Genomic DNA, 16,304 nt, shown 5'->3' with positions numbered 1-16,304 from the left:
GGTATGGTGAACATTCTCTTGAAGTCACAGGAAAGAGCGCATGGGTATGGTGAACCTTCTCTTGAGATCGCAGGAAAGAGCGCATGGGTATGGTAAACCTTCTCTTGAGGTCGCAGGAAAGAGCAAATGGGTATGGTGAACCTTCTCTTGAGGTCGCAGGAAAGCGAGAATGGGTATGGTGAACCTTCTCTTGAGGTCGCAGGAAAGCGAGAATGAGTATGGTGAACCTTCTCTTGAGATCGCAGGAAAGAGCGCATGGGTATGGTGAACCTTCTCTTGAGGTTGCAGGAAAGAGCAAATGGGTATGGTGAACTTTCTCTTGAGGTTGCAGGAAAGCGAGAATAGGTATGGTGAACCTTCTCTTGAGGTCGCAGGAAAGCAAGAATGGGTATGGTGAACCTTCTCTTGAGGTCGCAAGAAAGAGCGCATGGGTATGGTGAACCTTCTCTTGAGGTCGCAGGAAAGCGTGAATGGGTATGGTGAACCTTCTCTTGAGGTCGCATGAAAGCGAGAATCGGTATGGCGAACCTTCTCTTGAGGTCGCAGGAAAGAGCGCATGGGTATGGTGAACCTTCTCTTGAGGTCGCAGGAAAGCGAGAATGGGTATGGTGAACCTTCTCTTGAGATCGCAAGAAAGAGCGCATGGGTATGGTGAACCTTCTCGTGAGATCGCAGGAAAGAGCGCATGGGTATGGTGAACCTTCTCTTGAGGTCGCAGGAAAGAGCGCATGGGTATGGTGAACCTTCTCTTGAGGTCGCAGGAAAGAGCGCATGGGTATGGTAAACCTTCTCTTGAGATCGCAGGAAAGAGCACATGGGTATGGTGAACCTTCTCTTGAGGTCGCAGGAAAGAGCAAATGGGTATGGTGAACCTTCTCTTGAGGTCGCAGGAAAGCGAGAATGGTATGGTGAACCTTCTCTTGAGGTCACAGGAAAGCGAGAATGGTTATGGTGAACCTTCTCTTGAGATCTCAGGAGAGAGCGCATGGGTATGGTGAACCTTCTCTTGAGGTCGCAGGAAAGAGCGCATGGGTATGGTGAACCTTCTCTTGAGGTCGCAGGAAAGAGTGAATGGGTATGGTGAACCTTCTATTGAGGTCGCAGGAAAGAGCGAATGGGTATGGTGAACCTTCTCTTGAGGTCGCAGGAAAGAGCGCATGGGTATGGTGAACCTTCTCTTGAGGTCGCAGGAAAGAGGGCATGGGTATGGTGAACCTTCTCTTGAGGTTGCAGGAAAGAGTGAATGGGTATGATGAACCTTCTCTTGAGGTCGCAGGAAAGAGCGCATGGGTATGGTGAACCTTCTCTTGAGGTCGCAGGAAAGAGCGCATGGTTATGGTGAACTTTCTCTTGAGGTCGCAGGAAAGAGCGCATGGGTATGGTGAACCTTCTCTTGAGGTCGCAGGAAAGAGCGCATGGGTATGGTGAACCTTCTCTTGAGGTCGCAGGAAAGAGCGCATGGTTATGGTGAACCTTCTCTTGAGGTCGCAGGAAAGAGCGCATGGGTATGGTGAACCTTCTCTTGAGGTCGCAGGAAAGAGCAAATGGGTATGGTGAACCTTCTCTTGAGGTCGCAGGAAAGCGAGAATAGGTATGGTGAACCTTCTCTTGAGGTCGCAGAAAAGCGAGAATGGGTATGGTGAACCTTCTCTTGAGATCGCAGGAAAGAGCGCATGGGTATGGTGAACCTTCTCTTGTGGTCGCAGGAAAGAGCGCATGGGTATGGTGAACCTTCTCTTGAGGTCGCAGGAAAGAGCGCATGGGTATGGTAAACCTTCTCTTGAGGTCGCAGGAAAGAGCAAATGGGTATGGTGAACCTTCTCTTGAGGTCGCAGGAAAGCGAGAATGGGTATGGTGAACCTTCTCTTGAGGTCGCAGGAAAGCGAGAATGAGTATGGTGAACCTTCTCTTGAGATCGCAGGAAAGAGCGCATGGGTATGGTGAACCTTCTCTTGAGGTTGCAGGAAAGAGCAAATGGGTATGGTGAACTTTCTCTTGAGGTTGCAGGAAAGCGAGAATAGGTATGGTGAACCTTCTCTTGAGGTCGCAGGAAAGCAAGAATGGGTATGGTGAACCTTCTCTTGAGGTCGCAAGAAAGAGCGCATGGGTATGGTGAACCTTCTCTTGAGGTCGCAGGAAAGCGTGAATGGGTATGGTGAACCTTCTCTTGAGGTCGCATGAAAGCGAGAATCGGTATGGCGAACCTTCTCTTGAGGTCGCAGGAAAGAGCGCATGGGTATGGTGAACCTTCTCTTGATGTCGCAGGAAAGCGAGAATAGGAATGGTGAGCCTTCTCTTGAGATCGCAGGAAAGAGCGAATGGGTATGGTGAGCCTTCTCTTGAGGTCGCAGGAAAGAGCGAATGGGTATGGTGAACCTTCTATTGAGGTCGCAGGAAAGAGCGAATGGGTATGGTGAACCTTCTCTTGAGGTCGCAGGAAAGAGCGCATGGGTATGGTGAACCTTCTCTTGAGGTCGCAGGAAAGAGGGCATGGGTATGGTGAACCTTCTCTTGAGGTTGCAGGAAAGAGTGAATGGGTATGATGAACCTTCTCTTGAGGTCGCAGGAAAGAGCGCATGGGTATGGTGAACCTTCTCTTGAGGTCGCAGGAAAGAGCGCATGGTTATGGTGAACTTTCTCTTGAGGTCGCAGGAAAGAGCGCATGGGTATGGTGAACCTTCTCTTGAGGTTGCAGGAAAGAGCGCATGGGTATGGTGAACCTTCTCTTGAGGTCGCAGGAAAGAGCGCATGGTTATGGTGAACCTTCTCTTGAGGTCGCAGGAAAGAGCGCATGGGTATGGTGAACCTTCTCTTGAGATCGCAGGAAAGAGCGCATGGGTATGGTGAACCTTCTCTTGAGGTCGCAGGAAAGAGCAAATGGGTATGGTGAACCTTCTCTTGAGGTCGCAGGAAAGCGAGAATAGGTATGGTGAACCTTCTCTTGAGGTCGCAGAAAAGCGAGAATGGGTATGGTGAACCTTCTCTTGAGATCGCAGGAAAGAGCGCATGGGTATGGTGAACCTTCTCTTGTGGTGGCAGGAAAGAGCGCATGGGTATGGTGAACCTTCTCTTGAGGTCGCAGGAAAGAGCGCATGGGTATGGTGAACATTCTCTTGAAGTCACAGGAAAGAGCGCATGGGTATGGTGAACCTTCTCTTGAGATCGCAGGAAAGAGCGCATGGGTATGGTAAACCTTCTCTTGAGGTCGCAGGAAAGAGCAAATGGGTATGGTGAACCTTCTCTTGAGGTCGCAGGAAAGCGAGAATGGGTATGGTGAACCTTCTCTTGAGGTCGCAGGAAAGCGAGAATGAGTATGGTGAACCTTCTCTTGAGATCGCAGGAAAGAGCGCATGGGTATGGTGAACCTTCTCTTGAGGTTGCAGGAAAGAGCAAATGGGTATGGTGAACTTTCTCTTGAGGTTGCAGGAAAGCGAGAATAGGTATGGTGAACCTTCTCTTGAGGTCGCAGGAAAGCAAGAATGGGTATGGTGAACCTTCTCTTGAGGTCGCAAGAAAGAGCGCATGGGTATGGTGAACCTTCTCTTGAGGTCGCAGGAAAGCGTGAATGGGTATGGTGAACCTTCTCTTGAGGTCGCATGAAAGCGAGAATCGGTATGGCGAACCTTCTCTTGAGGTCGCAGGAAAGAGCGCATGGGTATGGTGAACCTTCTCTTGAGGTCGCAGGAAAGCGAGAATGGGTATGGTGAACCTTCTCTTGAGATCGCAAGAAAGAGCGCATGGGTATGGTGAACCTTCTCGTGAGATCGCAGGAAAGAGCGCATGGGTATGGTGAACCTTCTCTTGAGGTCGCAGGAAAGAGCGCATGGGTATGGTGAACCTTCTCTTGAGGTCGCAGGAAAGAGCGCATGGGTATGGTAAACCTTCTCTTGAGATCGCAGGAAAGAGCACATGGGTATGGTGAACCTTCTCTTGAGGTCGCAGGAAAGAGCAAATGGGTATGGTGAACCTTCTCTTGAGGTCGCAGGAAAGCGAGAATGGTATGGTGAACCTTCTCTTGAGGTCACAGGAAAGCGAGAATGGTTATGGTGAACCTTCTCTTGAGATCTCAGGAGAGAGCGCATGGGTATGGTGAACCTTCTCTTGAGGTCGCAGGAAAGAGCGCATGGGTATGGTGAACCTTCTCTTGAGGTCGCAGGAAAGAGCGCATGGGTATGGTGAACCTTCTCTTGAGGTCGCAGGAAAGAGCGCATGGGTATGGTGAACCTTCTCTTGAGATCGCAGGAAAGAGCGCATGGGTATGGTGAACCTTCTCTTGAGGTCGCAGGAAAGAGCAAATGGGTATGGTGAACCTTCTCTTGAGGTCGCAGGAAAGCGAGAATGGGTATGGTGAACCTTCTCTTGAGGTCGCAGGAAAGCGAGAATGGGTATGGTGAAACTTCTCCTGAGATCGCAGGAAAGAGCGCATGGGTATAGTGAACCTTCTCTTGAGGTCGCAGGAAAGAGCAAATGGGTATGGTGAACCTTCTCTTGAGGTCGCAGGAAAGCGAGAATGGGTATGGTGAACCTTCTCTTGAGGTCGCAGGAAAGAGCGAATGGATATGGTGAACCTTCACTTGAGGTCGCAGGAAAGCGAGAATGGGTATGGTGAACCTTCTCTTGAGGTCACAGGAAAGCGAGAATGGGTATGGTGAACCTTCGCAGGAAAGAGCGCATGGGTATGGTGAACCTTCTCTTGAGGTCGCAGGAAAGCGAGAATGGGTATGGTGAACCTTCTGTTGAGATCGCAGGAAAGAGCGCAATGGTATGGTGAACCTTCTGTTGAGGTTGCAGGAAAGAGCGCATGGGTATGGTGAACCTTCTCTTGAGGTCGCAGGAAAGAGCGCATGGGTATGGTGAACCTTCTCTTGAGGTCGCAGGAAAGAGCGCATGCGTATGGTGAACCTTCTCTTGAGATCGCAGGAAAGAGCCCATGGGTATGGTGAACCTTCTCTTGAGGTCGCAGGAAAGAGCGCATGGGTATGGTGAACCTTCTCTTGAGGTCGCAGGAAAGAGCGCATGCGTATGGTGAACCTTCTCTTGAGGTCGCAGGAAAGAGCAAATGGGTAGGGTGCACCTTCTCTTGAGGTCGCAGGAAAGCGAGAATGGGTATGGTGAACCTTCTCTTGAGGTCGCAGGAAAGCAAGAATGGGTATGGTGAACCTTCTCTTGAGATTGCAGGAAAGAGTGCATGGGTATGGTGAACCTTCTCTTGAGGTCGCAGGAAAGATCAAATGGGTATGGTGAACCTTCTCTTGAGGTCGCAGGAAAGTGAGTATGGGTATGGTGAACCTTCTCTTGAGGTCGCAGGAAAGAGCGAATGGGTATGGTGAACCTTCTCTTGAGGTCGCAGGAAAGCGAGAATGGGTATGGTGAACCTTCTCTTGAGGTCGCAGGAAAGCGAGAATGGGTATGGTGAACCTTCTCTTGAGGTCGCAGGAAAGAGCGCATGGGGTATGGTGAACCTTCTCTTGAGGTCGCAGGAAAGCAAGAATGGGTATGGTGAACCTTCTGTTGAGATCGCAGGAAAGAGCACATGGGTATGGTGAACCTTCTCTTGAGATCGCAGGAAAGAGCGCATGGGTATGGTGAACCTTCTCTTGAGCTCGCAGGAAAGAGCGCATGGGTATGGTGAACCTTCTCTTGAGATCGCAGGAAAGCGCGAATGGGTATGGTGAACCTTCTCTTGAGATCGCAGGAAAGAGCGCATGGGTATGGTGAACCTTCTCTTGAGATCGCAGGAGACTTTGCCGCAGCCCTAGAGTTTAAAGGGACGTATGCCCACGAAAATACACGTTTTATTCAAAGGACAAAGGATCACAGGCAAGTCCTAAACAGGTGTTGGGGGTTAGTGAAAGTGTTGGGCATGAAAATGCAGCACAATCCCTTGCGATGTTGGACCCAGAGGTGGTTAATGGAGAACGGGAGTGTTTATGTAGGTTTTTTCACCAGAAGAAGCTAAATCAAGGAGCAAAACCACAAAAGTGTAGAAGTCTATTTTATTTTTATGAGTCTCATGAGGCTGTTTTTCAGAGAGTCGGTGTGCTGGGTTGGATTTTCAGAGCTTGTGTGTTCTGGGGATCCATTTTCAGAGAGTCTGTGTGCTGGGTTGGATTCTCAGAAAGTCTGTGTGCTCGGTTGGATTTTCAGAGAGTCTGTGTACTGGGTTGGATTTTCAGAGAGTGCGCGCTTGGATGAATTTTCAGAGTCTGTCCGGTGGGAGGAATTTTCAGAGAGTGTGTGCGCTGGGTTTGATTTTCAGAGAGTCTGTGTGCTGAGTTGGATTTTCAGAGAGTGTGTGCTTGGATCAATTTTCAGAGAGTCTGTGCGCTGGGAGGAATTTTCAGAGAGTGTGTGCGCTGGGTTGGATTTTCAGAGAGTCTGTGTGCTGGGTTGGATTTTCAGAGAGTGTGCGCACTGGGTTGGATTTTCAGAGAGTCTGTGTGCTGGGTTGGATTTTCAGAAAGTCTGTGTGCTGGGTTGGATTTTCAGAGAGTCAGTGCACTGGTATGCATTTTCAGAGAGTCTGTGTGCGGGGTTGGATTTTCAGAGAGTCTGTGCGCTGGGATGCATTTTCAGAGAGTGTCTGCGCTGGGTTGGATATTCAGAGAGTCTGTGTGCTGGGTTGGATATGCAAAGAGTCTGTGTGCTGGGATGGATTTTCAAAGAGTCTGTGCACTGGGATGCATTTTCAGAGAGTGTGCGCGCTGGGTTGGATTTTCAGAGAGTGTGCGTGCTGGGTTGGATTTTCAGAGAGTCTGTGCTGGGTTGGATTTTTAGAGAGTCTGTGCGCTGTGAGGAATTTTCAGAGAGTGTGTGCGCTGTGTTGGATTTTCAGAGAGTCTGCGCTGGGTTGGATTTTCAGAGAGTCTGTGTGCTGGGTTGGATTTTCAGAGAGTCTGTGTGCGTGGTTGGATTTTCAGAGAGTCTGTGTGCTGGGTTGGATTTTCAGAGAGTCTGTGTGCTGGGTTGGATTTTCAGAAAGTCTGTGTGCTGGGTTGGATTTTCAGAGAGTCTGTGCACTGGTATGCATTTTCAGAGTGTCTGTATGCTGGGTTGGATTTTCAGAGAGTCTGTGCGCTGGGATGCATTTTTAGAGAGTCTGTGCGCTGGGTTGGATTTTCAAAGAGTCTGTGCACTGGCATGCATTTTCAGAGAGTGTCTGCGCTGGGTTGGATATTCAGAGAGTCTGTGTGCTGGGTTGGATATTCAGAGAGTCTGTTTGCCGGGATGGATTTTCAAAGAGTCTGTGCAGTGTGATGCATTTTCAGAGAGTGTGCGCGCTGGGTTGGATTTTCAGAGAGTGTGCACGTTGGGCTGGATTTTTAGAGAGTCTGTGCTGGGTTGGATTTTCAGAGAGTCTGTGCGCTGGGAGGAATTTTCAGAGCTTGTGTGTTCTGGCGATACATTTTCAGAGAGTCTGTGTGCTGGGTTGGATTTTCAGAAAGTCTGTGTGCTCGGTTGGATTTTCAGAGAGTCTGTGTACTGGGTTGGATTTTCAGAGAGTGTGCGCTTGGATGAATTTTCAGAGTCTGTCCGCTGGGAGGAATTTTCAGAGAGTGTGTGCGCTGGGTTGGATTTTCAGAGAGTCTGTGTGCTGAGTTGGATTTTCAGAGAGTGTGTGCTTGGATCAATTTTCAGAGAGTGTGTGCGCTGGGAGGAATTTTCAGAGAGTCTGTGTGCTCGGTTGGATTTTCAGAGAGTCTGTGTGCTGGGTTGGATTTTCAGAGAGTCTGTGCACTGGGGTGCACTTTCAGAGTCTGTGCGCTCGGTTGGATTTTCAGAGAGTCTGTGTGCTGGGTTGGATTTTCAGAGAGTGTGCGCACTGGGTTGGATTTTCAGAGAGTCTGTGTGCTGGGTTAGATTTTCAGAGAATCTGTGTGCTGGGTTGGATTTTCAGAGAGTCTGTGTGCGGGGTTGGATTTTCAGAGAGTCAGTGCACTGGGATGCATTTTCAGAGAGTCTGTGTGCGGGGTTGGATTTTCAGAGAGTCTGTGCGCTGGGATGCATTTTCAGAGAGTCTGTGTGCTGGGTTGGATTTTCAAAGAGTCTGTGCACTGGGATGCATTTTCAGAGAGTGTCTGCGCTGGGTTGGATATTCAGAGAGTCTGTGTGCTGGGTTGGATATTCAAAGAGTCTGTGTGCTGGGATGGATTTTCAAAGAGTCTGTGCACTGGGATGCATTTTCAGAGAGTGTGCGCGCTGGGTTGGATTTTCAGAGAGTGTGCGTGCTGGGTTGGATTTTCAGAGAGTCTGTGCTGGGTTGGATTTTCAGAGAGTCCGTGCGCTGGGAGGAATTTTCAGAGAGTGTGTGCGCTGTGTTGGATTTTCAGAGAATCCGCGCTGGGTTGGATTTTCAGAGAGTCTGTGTGCTCGGTTGGATTTTCAGAGAGTCTGTGTGCGTGGTTGGATTTTCAGAGAGTCTGTGTGCTGGGTTGGATTTTCAGAGAGTCTGTGTGCGGGGTTGGATTTTCAGAGAGTCTGTGTGCTGGGTTGGATTTTCAGAGAGTGTGCGCACTGGGATGCATTTTCAGAGAGTCTGTGTGCTGGGTTGGATTTTCAGAGAGTGTGCGCACTGGGTTGGATTTTCAGAGAGTCTGTGTGCTGGGTTGGATTTTCAGAGAGTCTGTGTGCATGGTTGGATTTTCAGAGAGTCTGTGTGCTGGGTTGGATTTTCAGAAAGTCTGTGTGCTGGGTTGGATTTTCAGAGAGTCAGTGCACTGGGATGCATTTTCAGAGAGTCTGTGTGCGGGGTTGGATTTTCAGAGAGTCTGTGCGCTGGGATGCATTTTCAGAGAGTGTCTGCGCTGGGTTGGATATTCAGAGAGTCTGTGTGCTGGGTTGGATATGCAAAGAGTCTGTGTGCTGGGATGGATTTTCAAAGAGTCTGTGCACTGGGATGCATTTTCCGAGAGTGTGCGCGCTGGGTTGGATTTTCAGAGAGTGTGCGTGCTGGGTTGGATTTTCAGAGAGTCTATGCTGGGTTGGATTTTTAGAGAGTCTGTGCGCTGTGAGGAATTTTCAGAGAGTGTGTGCGCTGTGTTGGATTTTCAGAGAGTCTGCGCTGGGTTGGATTTTCAGAGAGTCTGTGTGCTGGGTTGGATTTTCAGAGAGTGTGCGCACTGGGTTGGATTTTCAGAGAGTCTGTGTGCTGGGTTAGATTTTCAGAGAATCTGTGCGCTGGGATGCATTTTTAGAGAGTCTGTGCGCTGGGTTGGATTTTCAAAGAGTCTGTGCACTGGCATGCATTTTCAGAGAGTGTCTGCGCTGGGTTGGATATTCAGAGAGTCTGTGTGCTGGGTTGGATATTCAGAGAGTCTGTTTGCCGGGATGGATTTTCAAAGAGTCTGTGCAGTGTGATGCATTTTCAGAGAGTGTGCGCGCTGGGTTGGATTTTCAGAGAGTGTGCGCGTTGGGCTGGATTTTCAGAGAGTCTGTGCTGGGTTGGATTTTCAGAGAGTCTGTGCCCTGGGAGGAATTTTCAGAGCTTGTGTGTTCTGGCGATCCATTTTCAGAGAGTCTGTGTGCTGGGTTGGATTTTCAGAAATCTGTGTGCTCGGTTGGATTTTCAGAGAGTCTGTGTACTGGGTTGGATTTTCAGAGAGTGTGCGCTTGGATGAATTTTCAGAGTCTGTCCGCTGGGAGGAATTTTCAGAGAGTGTGTGCGCTGGGTTGGATTTTCAGAGAGTCTGTGTGCTGAGTTGGATTTTCAGAGAGTGTGTGCTTGGATCAATTTTCAGAGAGTGTGTGCGCTGGGAGGAATTTTCAGAGAGTCTGTGTGCTCGGTTGGATTTTCAGAGAGTCTGTGTGCTGGGTTGGATTTTCAGAGAGTCTGTGCACTGGGGTGCACTTTCAGAGTCTGTGCGCTAGGTTGGATTTTCAGAGAGTCTGTGTGCTGGGTTGGATTTTCAGAGAGTGTGCGCACTGGGTTGGATTTTCAGAGAGTCTGTGTGCTGGGTTAGATTTTCAGAGAATCTGTGTGCTGGGTTGGATTTTCAGAGAGTCTGTGTGCGGGGTTGGATTTTCAGAGAGTCTGTGTGCTGATTTGGATTTTCAGAAAGTCTGTGTGCTGAGTTGGATTTTCAGAGAGTCAGTGCACTGGGATGCATTTTCAGAGAGTCTGTGTGCGGGGTTGGATTTTCAGAGAGTCTGTGCGCTGGGATGCATTTTCAGAGAGTCTGTGTGCTGGGTTGGATTTTCAAAGAGTCTGTGCACTGGGATGCATTTTCAGAGAGTGTCTGCGCTGGGTTGGATATTCAGAGAGTCTGTGTGCTGGGTTGGATATTCAAAGAGTCTGTGTGCTGGGATGGATTTTCAAAGAGTCTGTGCACTGGGATGCATTTTCAGAGAGTGTGCGCGCTGGGTTGGATTTTCAGAGAGTGTGCGTGCTGGGTTGGATTTTCAGAGAGTCTGTGCTGGGTTGGATTTTCAGAGAGTCCGTGCGCTGGGAGGAATTTTCAGAGAGTGTGTGCGCTGTGTTGGATTTTCAGAGAATCCGCGCTGGGTTGGATTTTCAGAGAGTCTGTGTGCTCGGTTGGATTTTCAGAGAGTCTGTGTGCGTGGTTGGATTTTCAGAGAGTCTGTGTGCTGGGTTGGATTTTCAGAGAGTCTGTGTGCGGGGTTGGATTTTCAGAGAGTCTGTGTGCTGGGTTGGATTTTCAGAGAGTGTGCGCACTGGGATGCATTTTCAGAGAGTCTGTGTGCTGGGTTGGATTTTCAGAGAGTGTGCGCACTGGGTTGGATTTTCAGAGAGTCTGTGTGCTGGGTTGGATTTTCAGAGAGTCTGTGTGCGGGGTTGGATTTTCAGAGAGTCTGTGTGCTGGGTTGGATTTTCAGAAAGTCTGTGTGCTGGGTTGGATTTTCAGAGAGTCAGTGCACTGGGATGCATTTTCAGAGAGTCTGTGTGCGGGGTTGGATTTTCAGATAGTCTGTGCGCTGGGATGCATTTTCAGAGAGTGTCTGCGCTGGGTTGGATATTCAGAGAGTCTGTGTGCTGGGTTGGATATGCAAAGAGTCTGTGTGCTGGGATGGATTTTCAAAGAGTCTGTGCACTGGGATGCATTTTCCGAGAGTGTGCGCGCTGGGTTGGATTTTCAGAGAGTGTGCGTGCTGGGTTGGATTTTCAGAGAGTCTATGCTGGGTTGGATTTTTAGAGAGTCTGTGCGCTGTGAGGAATTTTCAGAGAGTGTGTGCGCTGTGTTGGATTTTCAGAGAGTCTGCGCTGGGATGGATTTTCAGAGAGTCTGTGTGCTGGGTTGGATTTTCAGAGAGTGTGCGCACTGGGTTGGATTTTCAGAGAGTCTGTGTGCTGGGTTAGATTTTCAGAGAATCTGTGTGCTGGGTTGGATTTTCAGAGAGTCTGTGTGCGGGGTTGGATTTTCAGAGAGTCTGTGTGCTGATTTGGATTTTCAGAAAGTCTGTGTGCTGAGTTGGATTTTCAGAGAGTCAGTGCACTGGGATGCATTTTCAGAGAGTCTGTGTGCGGGGTTGGATTTTCAGAGAGTCTGTGCGCTGGGAAGCATTTTCAGAGAGTCTGTGTGCTGGGTTGGATTTTCAAAGAGTCTGTGCACTGGGATGCATTTTCAGAGAGTGTCTGCGCTGGGTTGGATATTCAGAGAGTCTGTGTGCTGGGTTGGATATTCAAAGAGTCTGCGTGCTGGGATGGATTTTCAAAGAGTCTGTGCACTGGGATGCATTTTCAGAGAGTGTGCGCGCTGGGTTGGATTTTCAGAGAGTGTGCGTGCTGGGTTGGATTTTCAGAGAGTCTGTGCTGGGTTGGATTTTCAGAGAGTCCGTGCGCTGGGAGGAATTTTCAGAGAGTGTGTGCGCTGTGTTGGATTTTCAGAGAATCCGCGCTGGGTTGGATTTTCAGAGAGTCTGTGTGCTCGGTTGGATTTTCAGAGAGTCTGTGTGCGTGGTTGGATTTTCAGAGAGTCTGTGTGCTGGGTTGGATTTTCAGAGAGTCTGTGTGCGGGGTTGGATTTTCAGAGAGTCTGTGTGCTGGGTTGGATTTTCAGAGAGTGTGCGCACTGGGATGCATTTTCAGAGAGTCTGTGTGCTGGGTTGGATTTTCAGAGAGTGTGCGCACTGGGTTGGATTTTCAGAGAGTCTGTGTGCTGGGTTGGATTTTCAGAGAGTCTGTGTGCGGGGTTGGATTTTCAGAGAGTCTGTGTGCTGGGTTGGATTTTCAGAAAGTCTGTGTGCTGGGTTGGATTTTCAGAGAGTCAGTGCACTGGGATGCATTTTCAGAGAGTCTGTGTGCGGGGTTGGATTTTCAGAGAGTCTGTGCGCTGGGATGCATTTTCAGAGAGTGTCTGCGCTGGGTTGGATATTCAGAGAGTCTGTGTGCTGGGTTGGATATGCAAAGAGTCTGTGTGCTGGGATGGATTTTCAAAGAGTCTGTGCACTGGGATGCATTTTCCGAGAGTGTGCGCGCTGGGTTGGATTTTCAGAGAGTGTGCGTGCTGGGTTGGATTTTCAGAGAGTCTGCGCTGGGATGGATTTTCAGAGAGTCTGTGTGCTGGGTTGGATTTTCAGAGAGTGTGCGCACTGGGATGCATTTTCAGAGAGTCTGTGTGCTGGGTTGGATTTTCAGAGAGTGTGCGCACTGGGTTGGATTTTCAGAGAGTCTGTGTGCTGGGTTGGATTTTCAGAGAGTCTGTGTGCGGGGTTGGATTTTCAGAGAGTCTGTGTGCTGGGTTGGATTTTCAGAAAGTCTGTGTGCTGGGTTGGATTTTCAGAGAGTCAGTGCACTGGGATGCATTTTCAGAGAGTCTGTGTGCGGGGTTGGATTTTCAGAGAGTCTGTGCGCTGGGATGCATTTTCAGAGAGTGTCTGCGCTGGGTTGGATATTCAGAGAGTCTGTGTGCTGGGTTGGATATGCAAAGAGTCTGTGTGTTGGGATGGATTTTCAAAGAGTCTGTGCACTGGGATGCATTTTCCGAGAGTGTGCGCGCTGGGTTGGATTTTCAGAGAGTGTGCGTGCTGGGTTGGATTTTCAGAGAGTCTGCGCTGGGATGGATTTTCAGAGAGTCTGTGTGCTGGGTTGGATTTTTAGAGAGTCTGTGCGCTGTGAGGAATTTTCAGAGAGTGTGTGCGCTGTGTTGGATTTTCAGAGAGTCTGCGCTGGGATGGATTTTCAGAGAGTCTGTGTGCTGGGTTGGATTTTCAGAGAGTGTGCGCACTGGGTTGGATTTTCAGACCGTCTGTGTGCTGGGTTAGATTTTCAGAGAATCTGTGTGCTGGGTTGGATTTTCAGAGAGTCTGTGTGCGGGGTTGGATTTTCAGAGAGTCTGTGTGCTGATTTGGATTTTCAGAAAGTCTGTGTGCTGAGTTGGATTTTCAGAGAGTCAGTGCACTGGGATGCATTTTCAGAGAGTCTGTGTGCGGGGTTGGATTTTCAGAGAGTCTGTGCGCTGGGATGCATTTTCAGAGAGTCTGTGTGCTGGGTTGGATTTTCAAAGAGTCTGTGCACTGGGATGCATTTTCAGAGAGTGTCTGCGCTGGGTTGGATATTCAGAGAGTCTGTGTGCTGGGTTGGATATTCAAAGAGTCTGCGTGCTGGGATGGATTTTCAAAGAGTCTGTGCACTGGGATGCATTTTCAGAGAGTGTGCGCGCTGGGTTGGATTTTCAGAGAGTGTGCGTGCTGGGTTGGATTTTCAGAGAGTCTGTGCTGGGTTGGATTTTCAGAGAGTCCGTGCGCTGGGAGGAATTTTCAGAGAGTGTGTGCGCTGTGTTGGATTTTCAGAGAATCTGCGCTGGGTTGGATTTTCAGAGAGTCTGTGTGCTCGGTTGGATTTTCAGAGAGTCTGTGTGCGTGGTTGGATTTTCAGAGAGTCTGTGTGCTGGGTTGGATTTTCAGAGAGTCTGTGTGCGGGGTTGGATTTTCAGAGAGTCTGTGTGCTGGGTTGGATTTTCAGAGAGTGTGCGCACTGGGATGCATTTTCAGAGAGTCTGTGTGCTGGGTTGGATTTTCAGAGAGTGTGCGCACTGGGTTGGATTTTCAGAGAGTCTGTGTGCTGGGTTGGATTTTCAGAGAGTCTGTGTGCGGGGTTGGATTTTCAGAGAGTCTGTGTGCTGGGTTGGATTTTCAGAAAGTCTGTGTGCTGGGTTGGATTTTCAGAGAGTCAGTGCACTGGGATGCATTTTCAGAGAGTCTGTGTGCGGGGTTGGATTTTCAGAGAGTCTGTGCGCTGGGATGCATTTTCAGAGAGTGTCTGCGCTGGGTTGGATATTCAGAGAGTCTTTGTGCTGGGTTGGATATGCAAAGAGTCTGTGTGCTGGGATGGATTTTCAAAGAGTCTGTGCACTGGGATGCATTTTCCGAGAGTGTGCGCGCTGGGTTGGATTTTCAGAGAGTGTGCGTGCTGGGTTGGATTTTCAGAGAGTCTATGCTGGGTTGGATTTTTAGAGAGTCTGTGCGCTGTGAGGAATTTTCAGAGAGTGTGTGCACTGTGTTGGATTTTCAGAGAGTCTGCGCTGGGTTGGATTTTCAGAGAGTCTGTGTGCTGGGTTGGATTTTCAGAGAGTCTGTGTGCGTGGTTGGATTTTCAGAGAGTCTGTGTGCTGGGTTGGATTTTCAGAGAGTCTGTGTGCTGGGTTGGATTTTCAGAGAGTCTGTGTGCGGGGTTGGATTTTCAGAAAGTCTGTGTGCTGGGTTGGATTTTCAGAGAGTCTGTGCACTGGGATGCATTTTCAGAGTGTCTGTATGCTGGGTTGGATTTTCAGAGAGTCTGTGCGTTGGGATGCATTTTTAGAGAGTCTGTGCGCTGGGTTGGATTTTCAAAGAGTCTGTGCACTGGCATGCATTTTCAGAGAGTGTCTGCGCTGGGTTGGATATTCAGAGAGTCTGTGTGCTGGGTTGGATATTCAGAGAGTCTGTTTGCCGGGATGGATTTTCAAAGAGTCTGTGCAGTGTGATGCATTTTCAGAGAGTGTGCGCGCTGGGTTGGATTTTCAGAGAGTGTGCGCGTTGGGCTGGATTTTCAGAGAGTCTGTGCTGGGTTGGATTTTCAGAGAGTCTGTGAGCTGAGTTGGATTTTCAGAGAGTGTGTGCTTGGATCAATTTTCAGAGAGTGTGAGCGCTGGGAGGAATTTTCAGAGAGTCTGTGTGCTCAGTTGGATTTTCAGAGAGTCTGTGTGCTGGGTTGGATTTTCAGAGAGTCTGTGCACTGGGATGCATTTTCAGAGAGTCTGTGCACTGGGGTGCACTTTCAGAGTCTGTGCGCTCGGTTGGATTTTCAGAGAGTCTATGTGCTGGGTTGGATTTTCAGAGAGTCTGTGCACTGGGTTGGATTTTCAGAGAGTCTGTGCACTGGGGTGCATTTTCAGAGAATCTGTGCACTGGCATGCATTTTCAGAGAGTGTCTGCGCTGGGTTGGATATTCAGAGAGTCTGTGTGCTGGGTTGGATATTCAGAGAGTCTGTTTGCCGGGATGGATTTTCAAAGAGTCTGTGCAGTGTGATGCATTTTCAGAGAGTGTGCGCGCTGGGTTGGATTTTCAGAGAGTGTGCGCGTTGGGCTGGATTTTCAGAGAGTCTGTGCTGGGTTGGATTTTCAGAGAGTCTGTGCGCTGGGAGGAATTTTCAGAGCTTGTGTGTTCTGGCGATCCATTTTCAGAGAGTCTGTGTGCTGGGTTGGATTTTCAGAAAGTCTGTGTGCTCGGTTGGATTTTCAGAGAGTCTGTGTACTGGGTTGGATTTTCAGAGAGTGTGCGCTTGGATGAATTTTCAGAGTCTGTCCGCTGGGAGGAATTTTCAGAGAGTGTGTGCGCTGGGTTGGATTTTCAGAGAGTCTGTGTGCTGAGTTGGATTTTCAGAGAGTGTGTGCTTGGATCAATTTTCAGAGAGTGTGAGCGCTGGGAGGAATTTTCAGAGAGTCTGTGTGCTCGGTTGGATTTTCAGAGAGTCTGTGTGCTGGGTTGGATTTTCAGAGAGTCTGTGCACTGGGATGCATTTTCAGAGAGTCTGTGCACTGGGGTGCACTTTCAGAGTCTGTGCGCTCGGTTGGATTTTCAGAGAGTCTATGTGCTGGGTTGGATTTTCAGAGAGTCTGTGCACTGGGTTGGATTTTCAGAGAGTCTGTGCACTGGGGTGCATTTTCAGAGAATCTGTGCACTGGCATGCATTTTCAGAGAGTGTCTGCGCTGGGTTGGATATTCAGAGAGTCTGTGTGCTGGGTTGGATATTCAGAGAGTCTGTTTGCCGGGATGGATTTTCAAAGAGTCTGTGCAGTGTGATGCATTTTCAGAGAGTGTGCGCGCTGGGTTGGATTTTCAGAGAGTGTGCGCGTTGTGCTGGATTTTC

The sequence above is a fragment of the Ambystoma mexicanum genome, chromosome 1q, assembly GCF_040938575.1.
Source record: "Ambystoma mexicanum isolate Mex_15411 chromosome 1q, UKY_AmexF1_1, whole genome shotgun sequence".
Classification (NCBI taxonomy): Eukaryota; Metazoa; Chordata; class Amphibia; order Caudata; family Ambystomatidae; genus Ambystoma; species Ambystoma mexicanum.
The sequence above is the reverse complement of the archived record's forward strand: the minus strand, read 5'-3'. Positions refer to the sequence as shown.